This window comes from Sceloporus occidentalis, unplaced genomic scaffold (genome assembly GCF_023333645.1).
Source record: "Sceloporus occidentalis isolate IW3139 unplaced genomic scaffold, rSceOcc1.0.p SCAF_213, whole genome shotgun sequence".
Classification (NCBI taxonomy): Eukaryota; Metazoa; Chordata; class Lepidosauria; order Squamata; family Phrynosomatidae; genus Sceloporus; species Sceloporus occidentalis.
In genome coordinates, this window is record NW_028317193.1 from 81,417 (window position 1) to 90,121 (window position 8,705).

Genomic DNA, 8,705 nt, shown 5'->3' on the forward strand with positions numbered 1-8,705 from the left:
AATCATTTGAAATGTTTTATGACTATTGGCGTGTAAAATAATGTTCTATAGGCCAGTAATATATATCATAGAGGTATAAATAACATAGATTTTACTCTTCAGGGACATCGCTGGATCATTGTCTTAGGGCTCACATCTTATGGTGTTTGAACTCTGCCCTGGGTTGGGGTGTTGGGGTCAGATTGGGCATGTAGCAGGTACAATGGGGCACAGAGTTTGGATTTGTCTGCATCTTCTACTATTTCTACAATCACACCCGAGGCCTGGCGTTTGTTCAGTAGGTTTCTTTGGTCTTCCCCATGATTGATTTGTGACGTGCAGGTAGCTATCTCTTCCTTGTCTCTTCCAGGTCTGGTTGGCTTCAGACGTGAGGAACAACAAAAAATTGGCCATCAAGGTTGTCAAGAAGAGAGCCATGCTGGGATCCCTGAGAGAGAGCGTCTTTGTGGAACGGAGGGTCCTTGAAATCGCAAGTGGAAGTTCCTTCTTGACCCAGGCATACGGCACCTTCCAATCCAAGGTATGGGAATCACGTCAATGGACCTTTATGTTACTGGAACATTCGGATTTAAAGTGATTTTATACACCCCTTGCCAAGCAGTCGCTAGAGTTTGCCTAAAGTGGGGGGGGGTTAACTTAATAAAAATGTATAGTGTATCCAGGATGAGAGCAGAACGTTAATTGGTTTTTAATTAATTATAATTCACTTCTTACGCAGGACCACCTCTTCTTTGTGATGGAATACGTGAACGGAGGGGACCTACTTTCCTACCTGGAACAGAACGGGAAGCTGGATCTCCGCACTCTAACGTAAGGCTTGTTGGGGATTTGTAAGGGAAAACCGTTTTTCTGCGAATGAAGAGAATGAGAGAATGGAATATTTTAGAACGTGTCAGCGGCAGGGTTAACATGTAAAGGAAATAAATGAAAATTACAGGGGTTAACCTAGACAGCGTTATCCTGCTAGGAATGGATTCATGTTTAAGGCATTCTATTTGATAAATGTTCTGATCTTTGCAGATTCTTTGCTGCGGAGATAGTATGCGGACTGCAATATCTGCACTCGAGAGGAGTTATTCATCGGTGAGTAATAGCGTTAACACTTTATAGTTTAAACTCTCTGTCCTTTCCCCATCACACCATTAACTTAGTTATTTAAGCTTTAATATTTTATTATTATATATCTGTTTATATTTATTCTCTTTCCAGAGACCTGAAACCCGAAAACATCCTGCTGGACAGCACAGGACACCTGAAGATCGCCGATTTTGGACTGGCGTTGGAGGGCATTTTCGGCGAAACTAAAGCCAGAGGATATGCTGGAACATTAGGCTACATCGCACCGGAGGTAATTAATACTAAACAGGACCAGCATGTATAACTATTATCAAAACGTCATTAATACTGAAGCGTTCATCACTATCAAGCTTTTTAAGTGAATGGTTAATGAAACTTTTATTTTTTGTTTTCCGCAGATGCTGAAGGGAAAAAGATACAACGCTGCGGTGGACTGGTGGTCGTTTGGAGTGGTCTTATATCAGATGGCCACAGATGAAGAACCCTTTTATTGCGGCCACAGCAGTGACATGGTGGTCAGGTCAACACTTCAGGACACACCGCACTATCCCGAGTACCTGAGCGCTGACACCAGACACCTGCTAGTAAAGGTAGGTAAAATCAGGCGCCATGGAATAATGTTATGTGATAATAAGGCGTTATATGTAACCGTTTTATGCAGTCTTTTATTTGGCCAACAGAAAGAGATGGAAAGTTACACACTTTGTTACATAGTTACATCCTTCAACTGAAGATATTGTTGTCTCTCGGGGTAACACCGCTGTATCCATATCACCTATTAATAATCGCTCCTTGTTTCTCTTTACAGCTCCTCTGCAAGAAACCGTCCAGGCGGTTGAGGGCAACTGGCCACATCCGAGAAGATCCTTTTTTCCAGTCTATTGACTGGGAGAAGCTGGAGGCCGGGACATTAGAGCCACCCGTCTCACCAATCACAGTAAGTACATCAACAGAAATGTATGCTAGCAAATGGCGAGTGTTTGTATCATACAATTAGTTAGCTTTATAGAATAATAAACAGATTGTAAAGAGGGGAATGCAGTAGGACCTGTGGGTTATGGAGATCGGTTGAGAATGGTGATATCTGCTGCGTAGATAAACAAGCTTTGACCGCAATATTATGTGTCTCTTTTTGTGTACTTTTCTTGCCTGTCCACAACCGGGTAGAGCGCAAACGGGATACATTTTTAAACTTTTCTTTTAAACTTTGTTGTGTGTGTTGGACGCTAGACGGCACTACATACTGAGCCCATCTATGCCAGCCTATGCTGCCCACATTGTGTCATTTTAAAATGATGGATTGAAATCATTACAATAGATTTTGCTTTATGTTTTTGTTGTGGATTTTACTAAAGTGAGTTTTTCATGTTTTCTGCATAGCCATCACTGGACGGCTTTCTACCGGTAATAGACGGAAAAGCCATCTCATCGACAGAGGCCAAGAAGACACCTTTCAGCAAGGAACAAATGCTGTTTAATGGCTTTTCCTTTACTAGCCCGGCGTGGGACATCTGATCACACCAGTCCGCTCTTCAACAAGATGTAGCCCAGTATACACTCCAAGTGTACCTTCAACCAGAGCAACAACAACAGCTCTAGAAACATCGATCAACACCGGCACTGTCCACCTCTCTCGATATTCAGCTGCCATCAACATCATCAAGAAATGCCGTTCTGTTCAGGATGCTGAACGGAGCAACAACATCCGCTCTGTCCAGCTCTCCCTCCAGAGCACCACCATCTGCTCTCCCCATCACTATAGGAAGAAAACTGCTCTCTCCCAACTTCATGGAGATCAACTCACACTCTCTTCACCTCTCTAACAGGAGTCACCGTCTCTCTCCATCAAGAAGATCATCCTGTCAACCTCCCTAATAATGCCTCCTTATCCATTTCTCCGATGTAAGCTCAGCGCCTGTAGAAACCTTTTGAGACAAGCTGCTGTACTCGCCAACTCATCAACAAGAGCGCTGCCGACACTCACCATGGGCTTCATGAGGACTTCATGGATCATCGCCAGGACTTCTATTTTGTTTTTAATGCAGCGGATGGAGGTGGGAGGGAATCGCAAGGCATCTTGCAACCCTCTGAGTTAGGTCTGTGAGTAGAAACATAATTTAAAGTTTCAGGCAACTAGGAAATTAGTGAATTTGTGAGTTGCCTGCTTTTTAAAATGTTTTCACTCACACGCTCACACCTCCTGCATGCAAATTGTTTTTTTCCCCCGAGTGCTAATATGAGTTGGCTTTAATGAATTTTTGTCATTATTTCCCAACTCGCAAGCACTCGTTAATAGTGAATAGGCCTGTTTAAGAACATGTCGGCGAGGGACACTCCGTACCAAGAACCTGGGAGTGATGGATTTTTCCCACAGGGCAGGAAATAAAGAATGGAGAAGAATGGAGAGATCTCCGGGGGATTACGTTTTCCCAGGTATGTATAGCAAGAATTGGGATTTAGTCAAACTATATAGCTGCAGCCCTCACTATACCCAAGTACTCTAGTATGGAGAGTCCTAACCTAGCTGTATTGCTTACCATGTGACCATTTTTCTCTATTGAAATAACAAATGCATGTTCAGCCATAGAGGTAATGGGAACATGTGCTCCCAATACCTGCGCATGCATAAACAGAAAGGTAGGGATTAGTGAAGAAAAACATTTGCTTCACTAATCCCTTTAAGAAACACTGTGGGCATGACTGCCCCTTTAATACCCATGTGTCTCTCCTGTAATTTATACCCCTCTTTGTATACCATTATTTAGTACCTCTGTGGGGGACGGGGTACTTTGGCATAGTGACGGGCTAAAATATATATAGATATAGTGTGACTAAATCCAGGGTGTTTTAGGGCGCTGATAAGATTAGCAGTATGTATTAAGTAAATCTATATATGCTCATACCTGTTTGTCTTATAAAAGGCAATTTAGTAATGTTATGTTATATCTTCCATATATTTTATATACGTGCCGTATAGCTATAAATATAAAAAAATATATATTTATATACTATTTATACATTTTTTAAAGAAATATATACATGTTTTATACATAAATCTTTTGTACTATGTTTTAGATTAATGTGACCTCTAGACTACTTGATTATATATAAGTATCAAATAGTGTTAAATATAACAACATATTTATAGAATATTTATATTTTATTTATAATAGAAATTAAATACAAAAAAAATACAAAAAATACAAAAAAATACAAAAAAATACAAAAAATACAAAAAAAATGTTTATATATATATGTGATCCCTTTAAAATGTAATGTATTGATATCATAAGTAGATAAACTGTAGCTTACTTGCTTATATATAGTATAAATGACATATAGTAGTAAATATCATTATAAATAAGTTTATATATCAGTATATAGATAGTAATATTATTGTATGCGTAGAATAAAAATGGCCATTTATTGCGACGGAATCCTCAATTTTTTCATCATAGATAAGTATTTTTAGATCTGTAGTTAGTCTGATATGAACGTAGGATAGATACAGTTCAGCCATTTTTAACCTGACGTGTAAATGTCACATGGTGCTGGCCATCGTATGTAAAGTGCTGCCCAGTAGGGTATAGCATCTGTATGTTCTTCCACAAATTATATCAATTACTGTAGGGCCGTCACTGAATCCCACAGACGGTACATTTTACTTGTTGCTCAGCATCGTGTAACATTTATGTGTCCAGTTAAAAATTGCCCCATGGTAAGCAATAACACTAGGTTAGGACCCGCCGAATTGAGGTACTTTGGCGTAGTGGCGGGCTAAGCAATACATGGCCATACAGTGTGACTAAACCATCAGTATGCTTGTAATTCAAAATAGAGAAACCAACGGCTTCTTTCCCCAGAGCCGCGTTTAGAAACGGTTGCCCGGATTTTTATACAGACCCGCAGCATGTATGTTCAATACATGAAGAAAAGAGAAGGTATGACGTGTCATCAAGCTCATCATTTGGAAGAAGAATAGTTCTGACACGGGTTCATTTTCTCAACATGGGACATTTGTATGTTTTTGAAGAATATTTAAAAAAGGAAACTGGGTTTTAATTGAATCTTGTGATTATGAGGGCTGGTTTTATCACTTGTAATACTGAAGTTTTCTGCGAGGTAAGTTTTTCCCATCACAGAAGCATCTGACGACTCCCAACCTCCGTATCAGCCGCGCATTTACCTTTGCTGAGTGTTTCCCTTGGAAGATGGAATAAATCATGAAATGATTACCTTACGGTTGTATTTTGTTTTTTTCCCCCTTATCTCTGTCTTGTGGGTCATCCCAATCATTTAGGAAATACTTCATTCCCGAAAGCTTTAGAGTAATAACCTTCTGAAAAGAAACCATCATTAAGAATCTCCTCAATAAAACTTGTACAACCAGCTCTCTAAAATTTAATAAGGAGTATGTTTACTTTTTTGGGTGAAATGTTTTACTTTGGTAAAAGGTTTTTACTTTTCACTTCAGAGTAAACCCAGATGTGCCAGTTATTCGTGTGGAGGAACAATGCATGCAGCCGGTCCATTCTCCTCTTTACTGGCCTTACTGATCTAATGGAGGCCTCTGCGTTACAGGAGCCCCAGAATGCAACAAACGAGAAACACATTTACAGACATTTCACAAATAAGGCCAAAAAAGCTGAGTTATTCCAACTCGGCTATCTTGGTCTCTGCTTTGCAATTCTGTTGCACATCCCTTGAAATTCTCACCAATTCTTTGCTTAATAGACCCTATCATGTTTTATGTTTTGTAGCTGTTTACAGTTTATGACTGTAAAAATATAATAAAAAAACCCTTTTATCCACTTATTTATTCAAAAAGTTTATTTGTTGTTTAATTTAATTTATTTAGAATTGTACTTATTTTATAATTGTATCTGTATATTGTAAGCTTGCTTGAGCATGGTCCTCCTCACCTGTTGTTTCTGTAAGTCTAACAAAATTATTATGTTACATACAGCGCTACAGAATATGATGGCACTATATAAAACAAAGCTAACTAGGCATACAAGCTAAGACATTGTTTCCTCTGAAAATTGGTTATAAAGTGTATTTATATATTAACCAATGTAGTTATAGAATACACCATGTGTGTTAAATTGTAACAATGGCATATTAAATAATTTAATATGAATTCTTTTTAAATAGGACTGTCAGATTCCCTTTAAAAGATTAAAAAAATAAAGAAATTGAAAACTTTCACTTTGCCTCTGGAATGGACAAAAATTCACAGGGATATTGCCTGAGAAATAGGAGAAACATATTATCTTTTATTACTACATTGTATCAGGCTATCAATGTGAATGTTTTATTGGCAAATGTATTTGCTTTCGAATAGTAAAAATACTGTCATGTTTGTTTCTCATACTAACCCAGGATGAGTGTGCTTAAAATTAACCTTTCTGTACTGTTTCCACATTGAAAAAAATGTTGACAAAAAAACTAAAACAGTTTTACTCATTTAAGGCTATTATGGAGAATAATCACAATGCAGTTAGTACGCATTCCAAGTACCATGTGTGTAATAATGTCTTTCAACCACTAGAGGTCGCAAACACATTGCAAAAATCCTAAAATCTCGAAGCTCAGTTATTGTTCATATTTACAATTTATAAACATTTTTTTTCCTGAGAGGGTTCAAATTTATGTTTTAGATTCTGTGGTCTGAGTACCTTTTTGTTGTTGGACCTAAAAGAGAAAAATGAAAAAATAATTGCATTACACTTTTTTACTGCTAAGTGGCAGTGTTACCATAATGTTTTAATTTTAATCATCCTTGCGAGACGCAGCCAGGACTCCACCCCCATTTAAAGGAAAAAATGGGCAGGGGCGGGATGTGTCAAGACCCCGCTCCCGCGACCCGGAGGAGAGTTCCCAGGTATGCCAAACACACACACACCAGGACTCGCTCTGGACTTGGTAAAACACACATTACTTTGCCCTATACTAACCATATGAGTTTGCCTGTAACTCCTACTACAGTCCTGCATTCAAATGTATCCTTTCTAACAACGGAGAGCTGACACCATCATGTGATAACATAACTGTGCAAAGCTAAGTGCCCTAACTGTGAGAGTCAGAGACATTGTAAGAAGCTTTATGTAAATATTCTGAAATGCGTAATTGAATAAAATGCGCACCCAAAGACCGCTATTCGCCTCTAGCTGTCACATAGTTAAGAATTAATTTATTTAATTATAAATCCCCGCAAGACCCGGCGACCTGCATTGCGTTCCCTGGCCAGTTCCATCCCCTCCCTGCTGCGCCACTATCAAGGGTTAAATACAAAACTCAATGTAATATATTCACAGAGGAATTTAATATTGAACATTTCAGCTTCTAGCGCCTTCCCAGTAGCACATTTTTACGGGCATGGATAAATTTAGCCAGACAGGGAAGAATATAAATAGACCTTTGCCAGGAGTATACACATTCATAACCTCGATATGGTGTTTTAAGTAGAAGTGAACCTGATAGATATAAAATGTACGATTAAATCTAATAACGGATTAACGTGAAAGTAGAGGTTTAAGGGACTTCTTATTTTATAGTGATAGTTAAGATCTGCCTGTTACTTTCTCCGAACTGTTTTTAAGCATGGTTTACTGAAGTATTAAAGTTATATAAACAGCCTGCCTGTTACCTTAGCGGTAAAAAACAAAGAGTGGAATGTAAACCGCAATAATATATATTTTTGGGAAAAGAGGATAGAGCTACTGCCAGGCCCGTCACCCTCAGCCTCTCGCAGTAATTAGAAGTAATATTAGACACTCTTCTTTTTTCTCTATTGCTCCTCAGTTGAAGGTCATCACCTGGACTGGTCTCTGGTAGGCGTCGGGTGCACACATCCCCTGCGATCCCCTGTGGTCCCCTGCAATGTCAAGGCCCTAATGAGTTGTTTATGTGTTTGACTATAGCACATATATTTATGGTAACCATTTAAAGGATATTACCATGTTACTTTAGAAATATAACCATACCCGGGAGCTTTCTTAATGAGCTGACCTTGAGTAGTTTAAGTGTTAACCCTTTAATGGCCCATTGTGTAGCTTCTATGCAGCAACTCCTCAAACCAAATGACTCTAGTTCCTGTTCTCATAGAAACATTGACTTGTCATTATTTAAAGAAACACAGATTTGGGTAACATGTACTCACATGGGGATACCAACCATAACATATTAGTAGCAAAAACACTACTTAGTAACTTTAGATTTTAATGTGATACAGTACTATCTATATTAATGTCATTTAATGCTGAGGAAAAGGGAGTTTTACTTCGTTTTTACTTCCTTGCGGGACGTGGCCAGGACATCACGGGAAACACCCCGTTTAAATGGGGTTCTTAGCAAGCCAACAGACCTTCTAGGTTTAAACAAACTGTTGTAAAAGATTGACTATCCTGGAGCTTATTCAATATTTTTATTTTTTTCCTTACAGCAAATCCCTTATCCCATTATACCACAGAACACATTTATCTCCTAATGCCTGCTGTTGCTTATAATAGCATCTAATTCTGCATCTGAAATAGTTTGCTTGCACGACAAAGCTCATTAGGTAGAACAGTAATTGTGTTGTCACACTAATGCTATTAGTTTTAATAATTTCACTTATAATTAGATTA